General features: G+C 48.5%; 1 long non-coding RNA gene across 1 annotated transcript; it reads right to left on the bottom strand.

Annotated features, from left to right (window-relative positions):
* Nucleotides 1-964: 964 nt before the first annotated feature.
* On the bottom strand, nt 965-26,359 carry LOC135984172 (uncharacterized). The gene is made up of 3 exons (XR_010602068.1): nt 24,866-26,359; nt 5,723-9,463; nt 965-4,197 (listed from the first exon to the last, which is right to left on the bottom strand). It is a non-coding gene; the product is annotated as an uncharacterized LOC135984172 (long non-coding RNA).
* Nucleotides 26,360-26,641: the final 282 nt, after the last annotated feature.

Raw genomic sequence — 26,641 nt, forward strand, 5'->3', positions numbered from 1 at the left:
TACAATGTAAATAGTCCTTTGGAAGGTCACACACAAGCACACACAATGTACTTGTGTGGTAGATACGCTGGGAGGAGTGGTAGATATGCTGGAGGGTAGGGATAGGATACAGAGGGACCTAGACAAATTAGAGGATTGGGTCAAAAGAAACCTGAAGAGGTTCAACAAGGACAAGTTGAAGTTCAAGAAAGATGTGGAGAAATTGGAAAGGGTCCAGAGAAGAGCAACAAGAATGATTAAAGGTCTTGAGAACATGACCTATGAACAGGGCTGGCTCTAGGCACCAGCAAAACAAGCTGGTGCTTGGGGCGGCACAGTTTTAGGGGCGGCATGGCCGGCGCCAGAATGTTGCCCCTGCCGCCCCTAAAAATGTGCCCCGGCCGCCCTAGCTCACCTCCGCTGCTGCTGCCGTTCACGCGCCGCTACTCGCCCTCCCTCCCAGGCTCTCAAACCTGGGAGGGAGGGGGAGCAGCAGCGCGCGAATCAGCTCCTGGGCCGCGGCCACTCGGAGTCTCCCCCTCCCTCCTAGGCTTGAGAGCCTGGGGGGAGGAGGCAAGGCTGGGGATTTGGGGAAGGGGCGGAGTTGAGGCGGGGCTGGGGTGGGGTAATTAAAAAATGGGAGGGGGGGGGCCGCCAAAATTGTTTTTGCTTGGGGCGGCAAAAATCCTAGAGCCGGCCCTGCCTATGAAGGAAGGCTGAAAGAATTGGGTTTGTTTAGTTTGGAAAAGAGAAGACTGAGAGGGGACATGATAGCAGTTTTCAGGTATCTAAAAGGGTGTTATAAGGAGGAGAGAGAAAACTTGTTCATCTTAGCCTCTAAGGATAGAACAAGAAGCAATGGGCTTAAACTGCAGCAAGGGAGGTCTAGGTTGGACATTAGGAAAAAGTTCCTAACTGCCAGGGTGGTAAAACACTGGAATAAATTGCCTAGTGAGGTTGTGGAATCTCCATCTCTGGAGATATTTAAGAGTAGGTTAGATAAATGTCTATCAGGGATGGTCTAGACAGTATTTAGTCCTGCCATGCGGGCAGGGGACTGGACTCGATGACCTCTCGAGGTCCCTTCCAGTCCTAGAATCTATGAATCTATAAGTGCAGAGTCCTGCACTTGGGACGGAAGAATCCCATTCACTGTTACAGACTAGGGACCGAGTGGCTAGGCAGCAGTTCTGCAGAAAAGGACCTAGGGGTTACGGTGGACGAGAAGCTGGATATGAGTCAACAGTGTGCTCTTGTTGCCAAGAAGGCTAATGGCATTTTGGGCTGTATAAGTAGGGGCATTGCCAGCAGATCGAGGGACGTGATCGTTCCCCTCTATTCGACATTGGTGAAGGCCTCATCTGGAGTACTGTGTCAGTTTTGGGCCCCACACTACAAGAAGGATGTGGAAAAATTGGAAAGAGTCCAGCAGAGGGCAACAAAAATGATTAGGGGGCTGGAGCACATGAGTTATGAGGTGAGGCTGAGGGAACTGGGATTGTTTAATCTGCAGAAGAGAAGAATGAGGGAGGATTTGATAGCTGCTTTCAACTACCTGAAAGGGGGTTCCAAAGAGGATGGATCTAGGCTGTTCTCAGTGGTAACAGATGACAGAACAAGGAGTAATGGTCTCAAGTTGCAGTGGGGGAGGTTTAGATTGGATATTAGGAAAAACTTTTTCACTAGGAGGGTGGTGAAGCACTGGAATGGGTTACCTAGGGAAGTGGTGGAATCTCCTTCCTTAGAGGTTTTTAAGGTCAGGCTTGACAAAGCCCTGGCTGGGATGATTTAGTTGGGATTAGGTCCTGCTTTGAGCAGGGGGTTGGCCTAGATGACCTCCTGAGGTCCCTTCCAACCCTGATATTCTATGATTCTACTTATCACCTTTGCATTTCCAAAGCAGCATTCCCCACTCCAGGGGCTCCCACGCCCTGTGTCCTAGCCACATGCTTGGTACCTGTCCTGGCTGGAGAGGTTAGCTTGATTCCAACTTGCTGACTACCTTCCATGCCTCTGATTCCTCTCTAGATCAAAGGTGACTCATTGACAGACAAACACTGAACTGTCACATCACGCTAAAGAACCAAGAACTGGGAGAAAATAGCCAAGGGTGTGCAGAGGGTAATTGTACCATGAGTGAGGCAGATCTATAACCCCTTTGCACCACATGCAACCTATGTCCCTAGCCACTGTCACTACACAGTCCTCCCCATTGTAAGTTGCTGGGCAAATCATGCCAGAGACACTTGATGGCTTTGTCTGGCGATCTACAAAACGAAGGGGGTAAGTTGGTAGTTAATAGCACACGTCACTCAGCTGAGGAGCTCTAATGAATTTACAGAGGGCTGTTAGCTACCTGTGTATTTAAATACACTGGCTAGGTCACAGCTCACGTAGTGCAGGCGAGCTGCTATATTAAACTTCATCACACCATGCAGAGACTTGGCCCACATAAGGGAACAGGGCTGGTCAATATCCTCTCCTGTCCTGGCTGGGGTTAGCAAATGACTCCGTAAGCCAGAATCTCTGCAAATAGTTTCACTAGTTGTTAGGAGGTGTCCCTTCATGGGGCTGGATAATTTACAGATTATGGCTGATCAGACACTGCTTCTCAACTGGATTTGCTATTCGTGGTATGTGGTTGGTCACCTCTGTCACAGGAATGGTTTCCGGAATGGTTTCCTCTTCCCAATTGGATCAGGAAGCACTTAAACTAGGAGATAAAGGCTAAGAGTCTCTGTATGGAGCCTGGTATTGTTTGGGCTCCATGCATGAATAAAGCATCCCCACAATAGTGACTGGCTGCTAGCAAATAATGCAGAATGCACTGCCCCATAGGGATAATCATCGGTGCTTTGAGGACTGCTGTTCATTTCCTGCAATGCTGAGCATGCCAAACTCTCCCAAGTAATGAATAATTCAATCCCACGAATCAGAAAGAACAGAATATGGCACTTTTACTGGCAAAAAACATGCACCATTTTTTTTAACTGTGCAAGCAACCGTGAAGAGGGGCAGCCAAGCAGAGACCAGCATGGTGGCATTTGAGTAAAGCCCCTATCCCGTGAGGGGGTCCTGTAGACAGCAGGAAATGCCCCTCTCAATTCCTCTTGTGTTACTCTAATGCAAGGTGGCCACAAGGGCGGGGAGGCTGATGCCTCAGTATACAGACAAGTTCTGAGGGTTGCTAAAGGACAGTGTGTTGGGAAAGGTTGGGAAATGTGGCTCTTGCCCAATTCCCCACAACTGTAATCTCTGGCTCCACCGAAGTGCGCAATTCACTGGTTACAGAGTGCAGCGAGACACTGAGCTGATCAGAGCACGGTGAGTCACTGACATCACCACACTTTGTGCTCCATTGTGACACTTACTTTTTAAATATTTCCTCTATAAAGGGAAGGAGACGGGGCTAAAAAAGCCTACCTTAGAGCCATTTTAAAGGCCACAAACTCAGTAATCACAAAGATCTCACTAAGCAAGAAAAGTAACGGCAATCTATGGAACAGCAGTTAAAAATCCATTTTTCTGAATGGTTTGTACCTGGTGTTAAAATGACCGACGATAGTTTAAAAATAATTAGCAAATTCTTAGGATGAGGTAGAAGCACGTACAGTATGGCAGGGTATAAGGCGGGCATGAATGGTGGGTGTCATAGGCTGGCTGAGACTGTGCCTCCCCAAACAGCCAGGCGTACCCTCGCCCATGCTCCACCCCCAGGCCCCCTCTGCGGCTCCCCCTGTTCAGTGGCTCTGCCTGGGGCTGGGGCCATGCCACCCGCCGTCCCAGCGCTCTGTGGTTGGGGGGGGGTGCCCTAGCCTGGGGCAGGGGCTGGCGACCATGGGGGGGGGGGGGGTCTGGGCTCACATGGGAGGGCAGAAGGGGCAGGGCCTTGGGCAGAAGGGGCGGGTCTGGGGCTAGCCTCCCCCAGCCGGTGATTCACATGCTGCCCGCAGGAGGGTATGTGGATCTTAGATTCACAGAATTTAAGGCCAAATAGAACCATTAGATCATCTAGTCTGACCTCCTCTATGTCACAGGCCAGAGAATTTCATCAAGTTATGCCTGAGTTGAGCCCAGTAACTTGTGTTTTATTAAAGCTTCTTCCAGAAAGGCAGCCAGTTCTCACATGAAGACTCCAAGAGACGGAGAATCCACCACTTCCCTTGGAAGTTTGTTCGAATGGTTAAATCACCCTCACTGCAGTGGCGTAGCCAGCTTCTAAGAGAAGGGGGAGAAGGGAGCAAATATAAAAAAGGCGCCCCCCCCTTAGCTCCTCCTCCGGTCACACCCCCTTGGCTCCTCCTCCGGCCGCCCCGCCCCTCCCCCCCCCATGGCTCCTCCGGCCCTGCTGTGCCACCCCCGTGACTCCCTCCCCTTGCTCCTCCGGCTGCAGCTGGAAGCCGCCATGCTGCGCCCCCCCCCCGGCTCCTCCGGTCGTGCCCACCGCTCCCCCATGGCTGCCGGCCACAGTGCCGGCCGCCGCTGCCAGGCTGCTCTGCGGGCCGCATGCCGCGCCCCCCGCTCCTCTGGCCATGGCTGCCGGGCCGTGCTGCAGGCCGTATGCCACACCCCCCCCACTCCTCCGGCTGCTTTCGGAAAGGCGGGGGAAGCGGCTGCTTCCCCTGCACCCCGCTAGCTACGCTACTGCCTCACTGATAATAATGTGTGGCTAATTTCTCATTTGAATTTCACTGGTTTCAGCTTCCAGCCACTGATTCTTGATACGCCTTTCGCCACTGGATTAAAGAGCACTTTAGTTTAAAGAGTTGCAGCAAACTGGATGTTGGTTGGCAAGAGGTCTTGCCTGCAGGAAGTCTCTGTCTCGCTTATGGAGCAAAACCATCTTTGGACTGAGACAAAGTTCAGGTGTCAGAAACCAGGACCCTCTACAGGCATACTTGGAGTGGCTTGAGGCATTCCACAAGTGCTGCCAGCATCAAATACCGAGCATAAAGTGGTTTGACTTTGTGTGATGCTGACAGGCCAGCTGAGGTCAGAGCAATAAGTCAATTAACTTATGTGTGAATATCAACGGAATGTTGTGTACTAATTCACTTGAGTGCTAATTTAGTTAAAAGGAAATGCAAATGATATTGTCTTCATTTATCTGTAACCTGTTGATTGTTATCAATTTACATTATATGTATCCCTGTACTTACCGGTACTTAACCTCAGATCAAAAGGGTTATTTTATTAGTATTAAAATAAGAATTTACTTGATGTGTAAACTTCATGAAAACTAATGAAGGATTGTTGTATGCTGTTACATTACAATTTACATAGCATATATCCCAGTAATTACATTTACCCATCAAACCAGATTGGAGCCTTGGAAATGTAAATGAAGAAGGTTGCTAACTTCAAAGCAAGGGCCATTTAGTTCACAATGGAAATTCACACAAACTCAATCTGCATTCCTCACACGCAGCCCGAGGACAGAATTCAGCTTGTCTTCTGTTAGCAGGATCTATAAATACTGGTTTAAGGGAATGATCCTGCATCTCTGAACTGTTTGTAGACTCACAAGGGAATGCTCCAGATGCAAGACGGAGATCCCCAAAGTTGTTTTGGGTAACCCTGAGAGACTTATGGAAAATTAGCAGATTGCTACATCTCAGCTATCATTTTGGACTTGCAAACTTGGACTCACCTGTTAATGTATTTTACTTGATTTAACCTCTCAATAACACTCATTTCTTTTTCTTAGCTAACGAACCTTTAGTTAGTTTACTAGAGAAATTACCTGCTTGCGTTGTCTTTGGTGCGAGATCAAGAGTATCCATTGACCAGGGGAAGTGACCAACCCTTTCGGGTTGGGAGTAACCTGAAGAAGTGAGATTTTTGTTAATAACCTTTTATCATGAAGTTCAGTTCGTCTGGGTAGCAAGACAGGCTGGGGGCTGTAAGGGGACTGTCTGTGACTCCTTGGCAAGATTGGTATAGTGATCCAGGCGTTCACATTTGTTACTGGCTTGGTGAAATCTAATTATAGAATATACCCCCAGTTTGGGGTGTCTGCCCTATTTTCTGACAGTCTGACCTGAGATTGGCACTCTCAGTTGTGAACCTCTCCAGACAGCATGATATCGAGCTTAACACGGCTTGACTTTGTGTGAAATGTCATAATCTAACCAAGACTGGCCTTCCTTCAGTGGCTCATTACATTCAAAAGTGGCATTGCATGCGCTTCAGCCACATCGCCAGAATGGACACCCTGCCCCCAGCATACCATGCTCTCAACCTCTCCACTGATGCATGAAGGGATGCATGCCCTGATACTGCCTGGCCCCACCAGCAGGCTCACCCCAGAGACTTCTGTGTTTGCAGGATTGAGCCAGATCTGGGAACTTCAGTATAGGATGCCTGTTGCGACACCATCAACCGCGGTCGCTCTGGCTGGTGTAACAACCTCAGTAGACTGTGTGAATTGATGATGGTGATTTAGTACCTGGTATATTCTCCCGGGAAAGGCACTGATACACCACAATCAAATCACCTCTCAGTCTTCTTTTTGGTAAAGTAAATAAATTAAGTCCCTGAAGTCTCTTGCTATAAGGGCTTGTCTAGACAGTGTGGTAATACGCACTACGGGGTGTGATTTCTCAAGTGCACTGTGTTGCACATTAAGTGGTCTGTGTAGACCCTGCTGGTGTGCACTAAAGCATCCCTTGTGCACTTTAATGTAGTGCTACTTGAAATGGTAAAGTGCACTAGGGAAACTTTACTGCGCACAAGCAGGGTTAGGGTGACCAGATGTCCCGATTTTATAGGGACAGTCCTGGTATTTGAGGCTTTGGCTTATATAGGTGCCTATTACCCCCTCACCCCGTCCTGATTTTTCACACTTGCTGTCTGGTCACCCTAAGCAGGGTCTGCATGGACCAATTAATGCACAACACATTAGTGTGCTTTAGAAATCACCCGCCTGGACAGCCCAATACTCTACCAGGTAGACAAGTCCTAAGGCATTCTTTCCACCCATCAAATACGAGCAGCAAGGGCCTGGTTCAATATCAAGGGGTTAATGCCTCTTAGTATTACAAAACAAAACCAGTCCCAGTCCCTACGCTGAAACCTGGGCATACTAAATACATCCCATGGTCCCCCCAAATAGGCAGTACTTCCCCTCTCGCAAGCTCTTAGGGTTTGTGTACACAAGCCACACCATACTCGTTGTCTTGATGGTGTGCGTCCTCACTACCAGCGCCTGCATTGATGCACAAAGCAGTGCATCGTGGGTAGCTATCCCAAAGTGCAACTTGCCGCAATGTGTTTTGGGAAGTTTGTGCAATGCCTCATGGGACCAAAACATTGTTGCAGGGGAGACTGGGAACATTGCGTCGGTATCCCATGATGCACTGTGCTCTCTCCATCAATGGCAAACACCCAGTGGTTTTTGCGCCTTAAAACCGCCATGTGTACGCCATAATCCCAGAAGCCTGGCGCCTGCTCAGTTGTGCACTCTTGCTGTGAGCATCTCAAAACACCTTGCGCCTTCTCCTGCAGTATTTCCAGAGCCAAAGTAGGGTCCGCCGCACGGAACATAGCGATGTCCTGCAAGCAGCCCTGCTGCAAGCCATTGAAAAAAGAATTCACAGTTACCGATGGCAGTCACAGAGCAGCTGCACTCTGTTGAGCGCTGTTTCTGTTCCCGTGAAACAAGCACTTACTGGAGGGACCACATCATTTTGCAGCTATGGGATGAGCAGTGGCTGCAGAACTTTCAAATGCGGAAGGCCACCTTCCAGGAACTTTGTGCAGAGCTTTCCCCTGCCCTGCAGTTCAGCATAGGGTGACCAGATAGCAAATGTGAAAAATCGGGACAGGGAATGGGGGGGTAATAGATGCCTATATAAGAATAAGCCCCCAAAATCGGGACTGTCCCTATAAAATCGGGACATCTGGTCACCCTAGTTCAGCAACACAAAAATGAGAGCTGCTCTGACAGTGGAAAAGCGAGTGGTGATCGCTATTTGGAAGCTTGCAATGCCAGACAGTTACCAGTCAGTGAGGAATCAATTTGGAGCAGGTAAATCAACCGTGGGAGCTGCTGTGCTCCAAGTGTGCAGGCCATTAATTGAATTCTGCTACGAAGGGTAGTGAGTCTGGGAAATGTGCAGGACATAGTGAATGGGTTTTCCACAATGGGGTTCACTAAGTCCGGTGGGGTGATAGATGGCACGCATATCCCCATCTTGGCACCAGACCACCTTGCCGAAGAGTACATAAACTGAAAGGGATACTTTTCAATGGTGTTGCAAGTGCTGAAGGATCACAGGGGGCGTTTCACCGACATCAATGTAGGATGGTCGGGAAAGGTTCATGACGTGCACATCTTTAGGAATTCAGGTCTGTTCAAAAAACTGCAATCCGGGACTTTCTTTCCAGACCACAAAATTAACACTGACGATGTTAAGATGTCTATAGTTATCCTGGGGGACCCAGCCTACCCCTTGCTCCCATGGCTTATGAAGTCATACACCGGCCGTCTGGACAGCAGTAAGGAACGGTTCAACTATAGGCTCAGCAAGTGCAGAACGGTGGTTGAATGTGCCTTTGGTCACTTGAAAGGGCGTTGGAGAAGTGTACTAACAAGGTTGGACCTTAGTGAGGAGAACATCCCCATGGTTATAGCTGCCTGCTGTGTGCTCCATGATATCTGTGAAAAAAGGGGGGAAATTCTCCGCAGGGATGGGCAGTTGAGACAGATCCCATAGCAGCCATTTTTGAGCAGCCAGACACCTGGGCAAGGGACGCTGCATATCCGTGAGGCTTTGAAAAGTCATTTCAATAATAATGAGTCACAGTAATGTGGGCTGCTTGTCTGCATTGTGCTTTCCCAAACCTTCACCTGGCTTGTATCACCGTCCCTGTAAAGCCAACCCCCCACCCAAACCCACTGTTTCTACTCAATAAAGAACATTTATTTCTCGAATCCATTTACTTTAGTTTACAAACATAAGTGAAGAGGGAGAGCAGAAAGAAAAGGTAAACTTGGGGAAAAGGGGTTGTAAAGTTGGAACAGGAGAAACATTTTCATCAAAGGTCTGTGAATGGGCGCCTTCTGTTCCTTGTACCCTCCCCCAATCCCCCGAGTTAAGTGAAAGGGATAATGGACTTTTTGCCCACGCCTCATGGAACAATTGGGGGAGGGTGATTCTGTGCCAGGCGATGCTGGCTGGCTGTCCACCAGGGTCTGCAGAGGGACTCTACCCTCCTGCTTCTGTTCCTGCAGTTCAACCAGACATCTCAACATGTCTGCTTGGTCCCTCATAATCCGAAGCATCTCATCCTGCGCCACACGCTCTCACTCATTGGAAGCTTTCCTGCGCTCCATGTCCACTTCTCAGACAGTGAAATCCTCCACGCTCTCAGCTCTGCGTCAGTCGTCCCGGAGGCGTTCATTATCTCAGTGAACATGTCCTCCCGCATTCTCTTTCTCCTCCTGCTAATCAGCGAAAGTCTGCTTTCAGGTGTTGATGACCTGCCAAAGGACACATTTCTAGCTGTCAATCAGAGGGGAAAATAAAGGAGCCATTGTACACGAATAAAATGTTTCCATAGCAAAGCATTAAAAAAAACAAAAATAAAAACCTTTATTACACTAGGGGCAAGCCATAACATAATCAGAATCCGTAACCGTTCAGTGTGCTGTTTTGCTGCTCCAGCCCTGGTGAGTAGCCCCCCCCCGCCCCCCGGTCATGGGTGACTGCACTTTTAATGAAGTTTATGGCAGGCTCATGTCAGGAGCACAGGTAGCTAGTCGAACAATGGCCCTTCCCCATAGCACCATGGGAAGCTGTTTATGTACAGGGTGGGGGGAACATTTTCACTCCCAAATTGTGGAATCTCTCATGTGGGGGCCCAGTCCAATATCCGCCAATTTAAACTACTTGCCAACCCATGCCGAGCACAGTAAAGGCACAATAGCGGCCGTGTGGGTTGACGATCCGGAATGTGTGTGTGGGGGGTCTACATGCCCTTTTTTTCCCCGTGTAAGAGCACTTTTAATGAGAACTTCCCCAGTTTTCCCTAGGTGACCCTATGTGATATCAGTCTCTTGAGGATAACAGAGGCAGAAAGGAAGGAGATCATAGAATCATAGAATATCAGGTTTGGAAGGGACCAGTAATCTAGTTCAACCCCCTGCTCAAAGCAGGACCAATTCCTAACTAAATCATCCCAGCCAGGGTTTGGTCAAGCCTGACCTTAAAAACCTCTAAGGAAGGAGATTCCACCACCTTCCTTGATAACCCATTCCAGTGCTTCACCACCCTCCTAGTGAAACAGTTTTTCCTAATATCCAACCTAAACCTCCCCCCCTGCAACTTGAGACCATTACTCCTTGTTCTGTCATCTGTTACCACTGAGAACAGTCTAGATCCATCCTTTTTGGAACCCCCTTTCAGGTAGCTGAAAGCAGCTATCAAATCCCCCCCTCATTCTTCTCTTCTGCAGACTAAACAATCCCAGTTCCCTCAGCCTCTCCTCATAAGTCATGTGCTCCAGACCCCTAATCATTTTTGTTGCCCTCCGCTGGACTCTCTCCAATTTTTCCACATCCTTCTTGTAGTGTGGGGCCCAAAACTGGACACAGTACTCCAGATGAGGCCTCACCAATGTCGAATAGAGGGGAATGATCATGTCCCTCGATCTGCTGGCAATGCTCCTACTTATACAGCCCAAAATGCCGTTAACCTTCTTGGCAACAAGGGCACACTGTTGACTCATATCCAGCTTCTCATCCACTGTAACCCCTAGGTCCTTTTCTGCAGAACTGCTTCCTAGCCATTCGGTCCCTAGTCTGTAACAGTGAATGGGATTCTTCCGTCCTAAGTGCAGGACTCTGCACTTTTCCTTGTTGAACCTCATCAGGTTTCTTTTGGCCCAATCCTGTAATTTGTCTAGGTCCCTCTGTATCCTATCCCTACCCTCCAGTGTATCTACCACGCCTCCCAGTTTAGTTTCATTTGCAAACTTGCTGAGAGTGCAGTCCACGCCATCTTCCAGATCATTAATGAAGATATTGAACAAAACCGGCCCCAGGACCGACCCCTGGGGCATTCCACTTGAAACCGGCTGCCAACTAGACATGGAGCCGTTGATCACTACCTGTTGAGCTCGACGATCTAGCCAGCTTTCTATCCACCTTATAGTCCATTCATCCAGCCCATACTTCTTTAACTTGCTGGCAAGAATACTGTGGGAGACTGTATCAAAAGCTTTGCTAAAGTCAAGGAATAACACATCCACTGCTTTCCTCTCATCCACAGAGTCAGTTATCTCATCTTAGAAGGCAATTAGGTTAGTCAGACATGACTTGCCCTTGGTGAATCCATGCTGACTGTTCCTGATCACTTTCCTCTCCTCTAAGTGCTTCAGAATTGTTTCCTTGAGGACCAGCTCCATGATTTTTCCAGGGACTGAGGTGAGGCTGACTGGACTGTAGTTCCCTGGATCCTCCTTCTTCCCTTTTTTAAAGATGGGCACTACATTAGCCTTTTTCCAGTCATCCGGGATCTCCCCCGATCGCCATGAGTTTTCAAAGATAATGGCCAATGGCTCTGCAATCACATCCGCCAACTCCTTTAGCACCCTCAGATGCAGCGCATCCGGCCCCATGGACTTGTGCTTGTCCAGTTTTTCTAAATAGTCCCGAATCACTTCTTTCTCCACAGAGGGCTGGTCACCTTCTCCCCATACTGTGCTGCCCAGTGCAGCAGTCTGGGTGCTGACCTTGTTCGTGAAGACAGAGGCAAAAAAATCACATCCTCTCTCACTAGGTTGCCTCCCTCATTCAGTAAGGGCCCACACTTTCCTTGACTTTCTTCTTGTTGCTAACATACCTGAAGAAACCCTTCTTGTTACTCTTAACATCTCCTGCTGGCTGCAACTCCAAGTGTGATTTGGCCTTCCTGATTTCACTCCTGCATGCCTGAGCAATATTTTTATACTCCTCCCTGGTCATTTGTCCAATCTTCCAGTTCTTGTAAGCTTCTTTTTTGCGTTTAAGATCAGCAAGGATTTCACTGTTTAGCCAAGCTGGTCGCCTGCCATATTTACTATTCTTTCTACACATCGGGATGGTTTGTTCCTGCAACCGCAATAAGGATTCTTTAAAATATAGCCAGCTCTCCTGGACCCCTTTGCCCTTCATGTTATTCTCCCAGGGGATCCTGCCCATCTGTTCCCTGAGGGAGTCAAAGTCCCTCGTGTAGTCCTTCTCCCCCATTCCACGAGCAATCTTTGCATACATGTCAGCGTTTCTTCTGCTGGATCGGAGCTCTGCCTGCACAGACTCTTCTCCCCACACAGCAATGAGATCCACCTCCTCCTGTGCAGACCAGGCTGGAACACGTTTGCGGTGTGTAGTTTCCATGATCAGCTGTGCTCAAGCTGGCATGCTCCCAATGTTGATCAAACAGGAACTGGGAATTCAAAAGTTCCTGGGGCTTTAGCAGGGGAGGGGCTGTTTCCTGTGTACCTGGCTGCAGTACAGCTGAGTTGAGAATGATCTCCAGAGTGGTCACAGATGAGCATTGTGGGACACCATCTGGAGGCCAATTAAGTCGAATTACACAATGCTGCATCTGCACTACCTTGCAGTCGGCCCATGAAAATCGAACTAAGCGCTACACCTCTCACAGAGGTGGATTACAGAAGTCAACATCAGAGGCAACTTAGGTCGATGTAAAGGACCCGGTAGTGTAGACACATACATTAACAGGTCGACTTAAGGCATCTTCCTGTGACCTAATTTTGTAGTGTAGACCAGGCCTCAGTCAGTGTATAATACACAGGACACTTATTGTGGGGAGAGGGACAGAGCATTAATTTGAGAACACACAGCAACAATGACTCAAAAGTACGCAGATCACAATTCAAACCCCGATCCCACAGTATCTTGGACAGCGTCCTTTGTCTCACTTTCCCCCTTCCAGTGTGAAAGTCCAGTGGACAAATGTCCCTTTAACATGCCACTTCCCCTTCCCTCACTGTACCCCACTTACAGTTTGTTGTCAGAGGCTAGCGAAGTCCCAGCATCATGGAGCGCATTCAGGCGGGTTCACGTCCAGTCCCAAGGGATGGGGGTGGAGAGTTACTGCTGCCTGGCTCCCATGAAGGGATGTTTTGCTGCCTGTCTCCTCTCTTGCCACTGCTGCTACGACCACCTCTTGCTGTTGCTGTTACCTTGCTGCCTCTCCTTGTCACTCCGCCTGTCCGATCTGGTCCCACCATGACCACCTAGCCCAGCTGCGATCACAGTTCTGGGACTGTTGAGCAGGGGGCACCTTGCTGCTGCTACAGCTCCCACCACCAGGCTGCCTTCAATTGCAATGTTATTTTGCTAGTGGTTTCACTAGGTAGGGGGGAAGAGTACTGCTGCAGCCTCCTCTGCACCACTGGAACTCTGTCGCCATGCCACGTCATAGAATATCAGGGTTGGAAGAGACCTTTGGAGGTCATCTAGTCAAATCCCCTGCTCAAAGTAGGACCAACGCCAACTAAATCATCCCAGCCAGGGCTTTGTCAAGCTGCGCCTTAAAAACCTCTAAGAATGGAGATTCCACCACCTCCCTAGGTAACCCATTCCAGTGCTTCACCGCCCTCCTAGTGAAATAGTGTTTCCTAATATCCAACCTGGACCTCCCCCACTGCAACTTGAGACCATTACTCCTTGTTCTGTCATCTGGTACCACTGAGACCAGCCGAGCTCCATCCTCTTTGGAACCCCCTTTCAGGTAGTTGAAAGCAGCTATCAAATCCCCCCTCATTCTTCTCTTCTGCAGACTAAATACCCCCAGTTCCCTCAGCCTCTCCTCATAAGTCATGTGTCCCAGACCCCTAATCATTTTCGATGCCCTCCGCTGGACTCTCTCCAATTTGTCCACATCCCTTCTGTAGTGGGGAGACCAAAACTGGACACAATACTCCAGATGTGGCCTCACCAGTGCCGAATAGAGGGGAATAATCACTTTCCTCGATCTGCTGGCAATGCTCCTACTAATACAGCCCAATATGCCGTTAGCCTTCTTGGCAACAAGGGCACACTGCTGACTCATATCCAGCTTCTCGTCCACTGTAATCCCCAGGTCCTTTCCTTACGTCTAAGGCTCAGCCCCCTAGACCAGCTTCAGTGATTTCAGTTCCAGTGGTCGCTGGAAAGGGAGGGGGACTCTCAATTGAGTCTAATCAGCTCTGTCTTTGAACTCTGGAAAGGAAGGGCTCAAATGGGGTATAGGACCCTGTAGAGAGGTTAGCCGGGGCTTGTCTCTCTCTGGGGCGGCGGGGAACCAAACCGCCTCACTAAACTCAGGAAGATGTCTTTTGGGGAATTAGTCCGGCCACGGGAGTCTTCCTCTGTGGCCTTTGTGAGGGCAGAAATAAACAGTGAGCCCAGGCCCTAGGCCAGGGCGGGGCAGTGGTGAGTCAGGCGCTCAGGTCGGGGCTGAGCAATAGCATAGGCCCAAGCCTCCAAGGCCTGGGAGAGGGGGAGACGGCCACCTGCGGGGTGGGTGGCAGGGGGGACGCAGGCCCTCCCACTCCACTGCGTCCCAGCCCAGGGCCCTAGCAGCGGCACAAGACTCGCTGCTGTGTCAGTGGGGATCCTGGTCGCAACTAGAGTGACCAGACAGCAAATGTGAAAAATCGGGACGGGGGTGGGGGATAATAGGAGCCTATATAAGAAAAAGACCCAAAAATCGGGACTGTCCCTATAAAATCGGGACATCTGGTCACCCTAGCCGCAGCACACTGACATGGGCTCTGGCAGTGCTGCAGCCAGACTAGGGTCAGCTGCCCCCGGGCTACTTCCAGACTCCCCCTCCTCAGGTACCTGGGTTGGGGTGGTGCCCTCCAGGGGGGCCAGCACCATGGGCTCCTCAGGATAGCTGGCGAGGGGTAGACTCTGCAACTCCTCTGGGTGGATGGTGCGGGGCAGGTCGGGCCAGTCCTTGGGTTTATTGCAGGCCGCTGGGCTTCCCAATCGCGAGCTAGGCTGGAGGCATCTGTCCTCCCCGGCGGCTGCTCTCTCAGTGAGCTCTGAGGTCGCCTGGCCCTCTGGGGGTGGGCTCAGAGCTCCCTGGCTCCGCCCACTCTGGTGTCCGGAGGGACTTGTCTCTCTCCAGGGCGGCTGGGAACCACACCGCCTCACTACAGACCCTTACACAGAGTCCTTACCACCAGGTAGGAGCACCTGTCCCTACCACTTCTTTTCACTGGGATTTTGGCTCACTACATCGCAGACCAGGACACACCAACTCAAAGTGGCCTCAGACCCTGCCAGAACAGTTGTAAAACCTGCAGACGTATCTCCACTGATCAACACCCCCCACCCCCAACACACCTTTCAAGATCCATGGGTCATACTTATGCATAGGCACCCGACTCTGTGGGTGCTCCGGCACTGGAGCACTCACGGGGGGAAAATGGTGGGTGGTGAGCAGCCATTGGCAGCCCTCTTATCAGCTCCTCCCATCCCCAGTGCCTCCTGGCAGGCCCCACGGATCAGCCTCTCCTTCCCACACCTCCCGCCCACCGCAACCAGCTGTTTCACGGCGTTCAGCAGGTTCGGAGGGGGCGGGAGGAGAAGTGGGGACGAGGCGCACTCAGGGGAGGGGGCGGAATTAGGCGGGAAGAGGCAGGGTGGGGGTGGAGCGGGGACGGGAAGAGTTGGGGAAGCGGTGGGGCCTTGGGGGAAGGGGTGGAGTGGGGGCAGAGCCAGGGGTCGAGCACCCACGGCACTTTGGAAAGTCAGTGCCTGTGTACCCATCCCTATCACAACATGATACAAACATCATATCATAAACAAACTAGAGAAATGCAACCTAGATGGAGCTACTATAAGGTGGGTGCAAAAGTGGTTGGAAAACTGTTCCCAGAGAGTAGTTATCAGTGGTTCACAGTCAAGCTGGAAGGGCATAACGAGTGGGGTCCCACAGGGATCAGTTCTGGTCCGGTTCTGTACAATATCTTCATCAATGATTTAGATAATGGCATAGAGAGTACACTTATAAAGTTTGTGGACGATACCAAGCTGTGAGTGGTTGCAAGTGCTTTGGAGGGTAGGATTAAAATTCAAAATGATCTGGACAAATGGGAGAAATGCTCTGAAATAAATAGGATGAAATTTAATAAGGACAAATGCCCAAGTACTCCATTTAGGAAGAACAATCAATTGCACACACACAACAAAATGGGAAATGACTGCCTAGGAAGGAGTACTGCGGAAAGGGATCTGGGGGTCATAGTGGACCACAAGCTAAATATGAATCAGTAGTGTAACGCTGTTGCAAAAAAAGTGAACATCATCCTGGGATGTATTAGCCAGGAGTATTGTAAGCAATTCACAAGAAGTAATTCTTCTGCTCTGATTAGGCCTCAGCTCAAGTATTGTGTCCAGTTCTGGGTGCCACATTTCAGAAAGGATGTGGATAAATTGGAGAGAGTCCAGAGAAGAGCAACAAAAACGATTAAAGGTCTAGAAAACATGACCTCTGAGGAAGATTGAAAAAATTGGGTGTTTAGTCTGGAGAAGAGAGGACTGAGAAGGGACATGATAACAGTTTTCAAGTATGTAAAAGGTTGTTACAAGGAGGAGAGAGAAAAATTGTTCTTCTTAACCTCTGAGGATAGGACAAGAAGCAATGGGCTTAAATTGCAGCAAGGGAGATTTAGGTTGGACATTAGGAAAAACTTCCTAATCTTCAGGGTGGTTAAGCACTGGAAGAAATTGCCTAGGGAGGTTGTGGAATCTCCATCATTGGAGATTTTGAAGAGCAGGTTAGACAAACACCTGTCAGGAATGGTCTAGATATTACTTAGTCCTGCCTTGACTGCAGGGGACTGGACTAGATGACCTCTCGAGGTGCCTTCCAGTTCTATGATACTGTGTAGCGTACCTCATGCAGTGCACTAAGTGCTCCAATTACAACTATGTGGGTGAAACCAAACAATCACTATGTTCTCGAATGAACTCATACAGGAAAATGATAAAGGACAAACACCATATCACCCATGGGTGATAGGGGTGCCAATCCTCCAGGATTGTCCTGGAGTCTCCAGGAATTCAAGTTTAATCTTTTATTAAAGATTATGTCATGTGATGAAACCTCTAGGAATACGTTCAACCGAAATTGGCAACCCTAGTGGGTGAACACTCATCACACAGCGACCACGCTGTATCTGACCTATCAGTCCTCATCCTCAAAGGAAACCTGCACAATACTTCCAAAAGATGAGCCTGATAACTTAAATTGATTTATCTTCTAGACACTAAACATCATGGACTGAACAGAAACACTGGATTTATGGTTTATTACAATAATTGACAACAAACTTTGGCCCACTAATCCCCTCTTTTTATTCTATAACTGCAGAGGTGTTAAAGGGCCACTCTGCCTTGAATGGTCCCTTATAATATGCGCTAATACTTATGCTAAACAATCTGTTCCACCTGGCATTTAGCTGTGATGCTCCTTGTTCCTTTCCCAGACCTGAAGAATAGCTCTGTGTGGCTGGGAAGCTTGTCTCTCTCATTAGCAGAAGTTGGTCCAATAAAAGATATTGCCTCACCTACCTTGTGTCTCTCATATTAGAGATCTGCGTTTTTACACCAAACTGGTCTCCTTCTGCTCACACTAATATCTAGGCCTGTCTCTGAAATCTCATGGATGTGTAGCCGCCAGCTCAAGCTAAATGTGGCTAAAACAGTGCTCCTAATCTCCCCCATCCCACCAAGCCCTCCCTGTTACCTCCTTACTTGATCACTGTAGACAACACCACCATCCTGCCTGTCACTTAGTCCTGTAACCTTGGCGTCATCTTCGACTTGGACTTCTCTCTAGGTCCTCACATCCAGGCTACAGCTTGCCAACGCTTCCTGCAGAACGTCTGTCAGATCTGGCCTTTGCTGTCCATCCACACAGCTAAACTCTCAGCAAAGCTTTCATCGTCTTGCCTCTCATGGCAACACCCCTCTCTGTGGCCTTGACAAATGCAGTCCTGCCCTGCTCATACCCACTCAGAGTGCTGCTGCAAAGAGCGTTTGCCAAAGGTCCCCAAGCACTGAGACTAAGGAGCTCCAGGAATGATGACCACACAGGATTATTGCATCACCCTCCTAAATCAGGAGAGTCAGTAAGGAGCCACTGACCCCCTGCTGTGGGGACAGAGCTGTACTCATCCCTCCACACTCACTGCAATGTGAACTCAGCCCTGCACCTTATTACTGCACAGTTCTCACAGCCTGCCAGCCTCCCCACAGGCTACGGGCACCACACGTGCTGCACTACACAGCAACAATAATCGACAAGGAAAACTGCTTCAGCCACAAGCAGCTGTAGTGTACCCATCACCCTCACCCCTGTCCTGAGTGAGGCATTCCCTAGGAAACCCACAGGAATTGCCAGACAGCATCAGACCTACAGCCCCCGTCAAGCCAGTATTATCTGGCCTGTGCTATACTGGAGGTCAGATTAGCTAATCTAATGCAGGGGTTCTCAAACTGGGGGTCGTGACCCCTCAGGGGGTCAGGAGGTTATTACGGGTGTGTGTGTCACAAGCTGTTAGCCTCCACCCCCAAATCCCGCTTCACTTCCCGCATTTATAATAGTGTTAAATATAAAAAAAGTGTTTTTAATAGATTAGGGGAGTGACACTCTGAGGTTTGCTGTTTGAAAGGGGTCACCAATACAAAAGTTTGAGAACCACTGATATAATGGGCACTGCTGGCCTTGGAATCTAGGAATCTATCTTGACTCCGACAATGGCCAGCAGCAGATGCTTCAGCAGAAGGGCCAAGAAACCCGCACCAGGGGACGTAGAATAATCTCCCTTCCATGAAGGGCACCTCCTGGTCTCTAATGGTTATGGACTGGCTCAAGACCAGTTCCTTTCTGAAACTCTTGTTTCCAGTGCTTAATTTGTGCAGGGGTGAGCCCCGGCACCTCTGGGCCTGGCAGCTCAGAGCCCTGGCACTTCTGGGCCTGGCAGCTCAGAGCCCCGGCACCTCTGGGCCTGGTAGGGCTACATAACAATGGCCAAAGGTCCATCCAGCCCAGTATCCTGTCTACAGACAGTGGCCGATGCCAGGTGCCCCAGAGGGAGTGAACCTAACAGGTAATGATCAGGTGATCTCTCTCCTGCCGTCCTTCTCCACCCTCTGACAAACAGAGGCTAGGGACACCATTCCTTACCCGTCCTGGCTAATAGCCATTAATGGACTTAACCTCCATGAATTTATCTAGTTCCCTTTTAAACCCTGTTATAGTCCTAGCCTTCACAACCTCCTCAGGCAAGAAGTTCCACAGATTGACCGTGCGCTGTGTGAAGAACTTCCTTTTATTTGTTTTAAACCTGCTGCCCATTAATTTCATTTGGTGAACATAAGAACGGCCATACTGGATCAGACCAAAGGTCCATCTAGCCCAGTATCCTGTCTGCTGACAGTGGCCAATGCCAGGTGCCCCAGAGGGAGTGATCCTAACAGGTAATGATCAAGTGATCTCTCTCCTGCCATCCATCTCCACCCTCTTGCAAAAAGAGTCTAGGGACACCATTCCTAGTTCTTATATTATGGGAAAAAGTAAATAACTTTTCCTTATTCACTTTCTCCACACCACTCATGATTTTATAAACCTCTATCATATCCCCCCTTAGTCTCCTCTTTTCCAAGATGAAAAGTCCTGGCCTCTTTAATCTCTCCTCATATGGGACCTGTTCCAAACCCCTAATCATTTTAGTTGCTCTTCTCTGAACCTTTTCTAATGCCAGTATACCTTTTTTGAGATGAGGAGACCACATCTGTACGCAGTATTCGAGATGTGGACGCACCATGGATTTATATAAGGGCAATAAGCTATTCTCCGTCTTATTCTCTATCCCTTTTTGAATGATTCCTAACATCCTGTTTGCTTTTTAGACTGCCGCTGCACACTGCGTGGACGTCTTCAGAGAACTATCCACGATGACACCAAGATCTCTTTCCTGATTAGTTGTAGCTAAATTAGCCCCCATCATATTGTATGTAGAGTTGGGGTTATTTTTTCCAATGTGCATTACTTTACATTTATCCACATTAAATTTCATTTGCCATTTTGTTGCCCAATCACTTAGTTTTGTGAGATCTTTTTGAAGTTCTTCACAGTCTGCTTTGGTCTTAACTATCTTGAGCAGTTTAGTATTGTCTGCAAACTTTGCCACCTCACTGTTTACCCCTTTCTCCAGATCATTTATGAATAGGATTGGTCCTAGGACTGACCCTTGGGGAACATCACTAGTTACCCCTCACCATTCTGAAAATTTCCCATTTATTCCTACCCTTTGTTCCCTGTCTTTTAAACAGTTCTCAGTCCATGAAAGGATCTTCCCTCTTATCCCATGACAACTTAATTTATGTAAGAGCCTTTGGTGAGGGACCTTGTCAAAGCTTTTTGGAAATCTAAGTACACTATGTCCACTGGATCCCCCTTGTCTACATGTTTGTTGACCCCTTCAAAGAACTCTAATAGATTAGTAAGACATGATTTCCCTTTACAAAAACCATGTTGACTTTTGCCCAACAATTTATGTTCTTCTATGTGTCTGACAATTTTATTCTTTACTATTGTTTCAACTAATTTGCCAGGTACTGACGTTAGACTTACCGGTCTGTAATTGCTGGGATCACCTCTAGAGTCCTTTTTAAATATTGGCATTACATTAGTTATCTTGCAGACATTGGGTACAGAAGTTATAGGACAGGTTACAAACCATAGTTAATAGTTCGGCAATTTCACATTTGAGTTCTTTCAGAACTCTTGGGTGAATGCCATCTGGTCCCGGTGACTTGTTAATGTTAAGTTTATCAATTAATTCCAAAACCTCCTCTAGTGACACTTCAATCTGTGACAATTCCTCAGATTTGTCTCCTACAAAGGATGGCTCAGGTTTGGGAATCTCCCTAACATCCTCAGCCATGAAGACTGAAGCAAAGAATTCATTTAGTTTCTCCGCAATGACTTTATCGTCTTTAAGTGCTCCTTTTGTATCTCTATCATCCAGAGGCCCCACTGGTTGTTTAGGTTTCCTGCTTCTGATGTACTTAAAAAACATTTTGTTATTACCTTTTGAGTTTTTGGCTAGCTGTTCTTCAAACTCCTTTTTGGCTTTTCTTATTAAATTTTTACACTTACTTTGGCAGTGTTTATGCTCCTTTCTATTTACCTCACTAGGATTTGACTTCCATTTTTTAAAAGATGCCTTTTTATCTCACTGCTTCTTTTACATGGTTGTTAAGCCACGGTGGCTCTTTTTTAGCTCTTTTACTGTGTTTTTTAATGTGGGGTATACATTGAAGTTGGGCCTCTATTATGGTGTCTTTGAAAAGTGTCCATGCAGCTTGCAGGGATTTCACTCTAGTCACTGAACCTTTTAATTTCTGTTTAACTAACCTCCTCATTTTTGCATAGTTCCCCTTTCTGAAATTAAATGCCACAGTGTTGGGCTGCTGAGGTGTTCTTTCCACCACAGGGATGTTAAATGTTATTATATTATGGTCACTATTTCCAACTGGTCCTGGTATAGTTACCTCTTGGACCAGATCCTGTGCTATACTCAGGACTAAATCGAGAGTTGCCTCTCCCCTTGTGGGTTCCCGTACCAGCTGCTCCAAGAAGCAGTCATTTAAAGTATCGAGAAATTTTGTCTCTGCATTTTGTCCTGAGGTGACATGTACCCAGTCAATATGGGGGATAATTGAAATCCCCCACTATTATTGAGTTCTTTATTTTGATAGCCTCTCTAATCCCCCTTAGCATTTCATCATCATTATCACTGTCCTGGTCAGGTGGTCGATAATAGATCCCTACAATTAGAGCATGGAATTGCTATCCATAGAGATTCTATGGAACATGTGGATTCATTTAAGATTTTTATTTCATTTGAATCTACATTTTCTTTCACATATAGTGCCACTCATCCCCCTGACGCACAACCTGTTCTGTCCTTCCGAAATATTTTGTACCCTGGAATGATTGTGTCCCATTGATTGTCCTCACTCCACTAGGTTTCTGTGATGCCTATTATACCAATATCCTCCTTTATCACGAGGCACTCTAGTTCACCCATCTTATTATTTAGACTTCTAGCATTTGTGTACAAGCACTTTAAAAACTTTTCACTGTTTATTTGTCTGCCCTTTTCTGATGTGTCAGATTCTTTTTTATGTGAATATTTCTTGTCTGATCTGGCCCATCCTTTATCCTTTTCCATCCTCTCCTCCTGACTAAAACCTAGAGAATCTCTATAATAGACTCTCCTCTAAGAGAAGTCTCTGTCCAATCCACATGCTCCTCTGCAGCAATTGGCTTTTCCCCATCTTAGTTTAAAACCTGCTCTGCAACCTTTGTAATGTTAAGTGCCAGCAGTCTGGATCCACTTTGGTTTAGGTGGAGCCCATCGTGGGCTTGGCAGTGCTGAGCCCCGGCACACCCGGGCTTGCTGCATCAATTTTGAAAGTAAAAAAATTGCTTGAGCTCTGGCACCTCTTTCATAAGCACTGCTTGTTTCCAGTAACTGTTATAACGCTGGATATTCTTGTTATCCATATAATCCTCTAATCCTTCTTTGAACCTTATTAAGTACTTGGCGTCAATGATCTCCTGTGGCAACAAGTTCCACAGTCTAATTATACGTTGAGTGAAAAAGTATTTCCTTTTATCGATGTTCGGTTTTCCACCGTTCAGTTTCACTGCATGTCCCCTTGTTCTTGTGTTATGAGACAGGGAAAACAGAAGCTCCTGATCTCTCTTCTCTAGACTGGTGTTTGATATTTCTTTATCATGTCCCGTCTTAGTCATCTGCCTCATGCAACAGTTCCAGTCTTTTCAGTTTCTTCCTATGAGTTTTTCCAGGCCCTTAATCATTCTTATTGCCCACCTTGTGAACCCCCTTCACTCTGCACTATCCTTTCTGAGATGGGGGACTAATGCTGCACACAGTATACAGATGATGCCAAACCATTGATTTATATCAAGGCATTAGAATATTCTCTGCATCACCCTCAACCCCATTCCTTCCTTATGCCTCCTGACATCTTTGTTAGCTGTTTGTACCACTGCTGCTCACTGAAAAGAGTTCTCCATTGCATTGTCTGCAGTGACACCCAGGTGCTTTCCCGAGTTGACAGAGTAATTTAGAATCCTCCCTCCAATGACATTACTTTGTATTATAGACATCAAATTTCACTTGCCCTCATGTTGCCCGCTCATCTGACTTTTGGGTTCAGGGAGTGAAGTTCCTCACAGTCCATTCTGGTCCTGACTAACCTGAAAAGCTTTGTGTCATCTGCAAATGTTGCTCCCTCCCAGCCGATTCCCTTTTCCAGATCATTAATATATTTAACAAGACTGGGCCTAGTGTGGAACCTTGAGGCCCTGATGGAAATTGACCATTTAACCCTCCTCTTTGTTTTCTCTCTCTGAGCCAGTTTCTGATCAATGACAACACTTTGCCTCTCACCCATGACAACTCAGTTTCCTTAGGAGACAGAATAGGGTTTAGAGGCTTCGGAGGTGTTGGAGTCATGTGAGCCCTGGAGAATGCTCCGGAGTTAAAATTAAACAGCAGCAAATCCAACTTATGCTGTGTGCGCGCCAGTGTCTGTGTCAGTGTGGAGGAATGCAAAGAGATGTGTTCCAGGCTCTCCCCTGAGGGGGCTTCTGAACTCAGTAGGGGGAGGGGGACTCACTCACACACACACACACCTCACTCCCCCTCAAGCAGCTGCACTGGCCAAGTACGGCCTTTGAGCGCTTTGAAATGGGCAGGTGGTAGCGTGCTGTTCCCCATTAGCCAGGCAGTCATAGGTTGTTTTCACACAGGAACAATGTTTGCCCAGGTGCTTCTTTTTGGAGAGTGAATTAATCCCTTTCGTTCTCCTCAGCCAATAGCCCTCCTATCTCACATCCCACATGCAGAAGTGGACACACCGCTGACTACAATGGGCGTTACTCTCAGTGGCGTTGCCAGCTTCTAAGAGGAGGGGGAGCAAACATAAAAAAGGCGCCCCCCCCTTGACTCCTCCTCCGGCCACGCCGCCCCTCCCCACCATGGCTCCTCCGGCCCTGCCGTGCCACCCCCGTGCCCTCCCCCCTCGCTCCTCCAGCCGCGGCTGCCAGCCGCCATGCTGCACCCCCCTGCTCCTCCAGCTGCGCCCGCCGCCCTCCCCATGGCTGCCGGTCGCGCTGCGGGCCGCCAGCTTGCGCCCCCCTCGCTCCTCCGGCCACGGCTGCCGGCCACATGCCGCGCCCCCCCTCGCTCCTCCGGCCACGGCTGCCGGCCACATGCCGCACCCCCCCTCGCTCCTCCGGCCACGGCTGCCGGCCACATGCCGCACCCCCCCTCGCTCCTCCGGCCACGGCTGCCGGCCACATGCCGCACCCCCCCTCGCTCCTTTGGCCACGGCTGCCAGCCGCAAGCTGCTGTGCGAAGGGGGCTGCACCACTGAGAGATTCAAGGGAAGCCAGAATAGTGCAGACAAGGCCTCGGGACAGCCTTTCATGATCCAGTACAACCAACTCCTACCACACAGGGCTGCCCACCTGTGGGGTTCGTCTGTGGCACCCTGCCAGGGAGGAGCCAATTCAGAAATACACCAGCAAAAGCAGAGAGCCGTGGAAGGGCAGCCGTCCAGCACTGAGGGCTCTTCTAGAAATCTAAACAAATTAATCTAAATAAAAATACTAAATAGAATTCTGAATAAAACTGGAAGTCTTGAAAGCCTTGTCAAAACAGCTACCAATACAGATGAGGTTAAAAAAAAAAAAAAGACTTGGACAATGTATCACATACAGATCAGCTGGTCTAGACAAAAGACATCCAAGTGTGTAAGTGCATGCACACTTACTGAACCAATGACAAGTCCTCAGACTCATGGATCCCAGAGAAGATATCCGAAGGCAGGAAAAAGGACATGTGGCACTGATCTTCAAAACAGAGCAGCCGAACATTCCTGGCTCCTATCACCCCACACAGAAAGTCGGGCGTCTTTCTGAAGTCTTATTCTCTACAGATAAGAAGAGGAAAAGTGCTAAGAGAAAAATCTTCAAAACATCTATGAAAAACATATACAGTGAAAATAAAGAGTCAAACCTCACATGGCTATGCAGCTGGGGTGCTGCAATCGCAGATTCCTATGTGAAGCCCACCTGTCCTGCTGTTACCTTGGGCTCCCTGTTTGTTGTACTCTGCTCATTGCCTCTTGTCTTGTACTTACATTGTAAGGTCTTGGGGCAGGGACCACCTTTCTGTTATGTGTGTACAGTGCTTAGCATTGGGGGATCTGACCCCAGACTGAGGCCTCTGGTTGGTACTGTAGGAGGAGGTTACTTACCTGTAACTGGAGGTGGGGAACCAATTAATTAATTTGCACTGCTCATCTTGAGCAGTGCAAGACGGTATAATTCCTGGGGTACAGTGCTGGGAGCTGCGGGGGGATTCGTCTGGTGCCTTTCTCTGTGCAATTCATGAGTGGCTTTGGGAGCATTCATGCAATCTAGCTGGGTGTGGGGCTCCACATGCAGTTGTGCTGAGTGATACCAGCACCTGGAGGGGTTTGCTGCTGGTCACTAGCAAGGCATTGTGAGACACTGCTCAGGCTGGAGAGAGTTCAGGAGGCACAGCAGTCCCACAGTCCCAGGCTGCACCCCAGGGATCCCGTCACACTGGGATAGTCCTTAGGAGAGTGGATTCCCTTCAATGGGCCATCAGCATGTCTGGCTCCTTCATTGTTGCTCCTGAAAGGCTGGTTGTGGGTGCTCCCAACCTCACAACATATTTTTGTCACACACACATAGCAAAACTTTATAACTTCCTATACAATGATGGCACATACAATCCAACAGGCTATTAATGTTCACCAAATCAAGACATCTAAAAATGATACCTCACAAGACATACTTTGTACAGAACATATCATAGTTATATGATGGGGTGAATATGGGGGTTCCAGGGTGCTGCTGTGAGGTACAGAGTGCCACAGCTGCTATGTGCACCTTGATGGAATTGAGAGCGAGTCCTGACGCCTTCAGGGATAGAAGGTAGTCCAAAAGAAGGGGAATGTCCACGTGCTCATGGGCAAGACCCATCTGTCGGCCCAGAAAGTGAAAAATTTCCACTTAGCCCAGTAGGAACACGCTGTGGACTCTTTCCTGCTACTTGAGAGGATGTCTTTTACTCCTGACGAGCATCCCCGTTCTAGCAAAGATGCTCGTCCAAAAACCAAGCTGTAAGGTGAAGTGTCTATGGATTGGGATGCCTGATCTTGCCACTGTGTTACATAAGCAGTTTCAGGAATGTTGGCAGCTGAAGAGGGAGACAGTGACATGCGAAGATGGAGGGGAAACCATAGAATCATAGAATCATAGAATATCAGAGTTGGAAGGGACCTCAAGAGGTCATCTAGTCCAACCCCCTGCTCAAAGCAGGACCAATTCCCAGCTAAATCATCCCAGCCAGGGCTTTGTCAAGCCGGGCCTTAAAAACCTCCAAGGAAGGAGACTCCACCACCTCCCTAGGTAACGCATTCCAGTGTTTCACCACCCTCCTAGTGAAATAGTTTTTCCTGATATCCAACCTGGACTTCCCCCACCGCAACTTGAGACCATTGCTCCTTGTTCTGTCA

This window comes from Chrysemys picta, chromosome 6 (assembly GCF_011386835.1).
Source record: "Chrysemys picta bellii isolate R12L10 chromosome 6, ASM1138683v2, whole genome shotgun sequence".
NCBI classification, from domain to species: domain Eukaryota; kingdom Metazoa; phylum Chordata; order Testudines; family Emydidae; genus Chrysemys; species Chrysemys picta.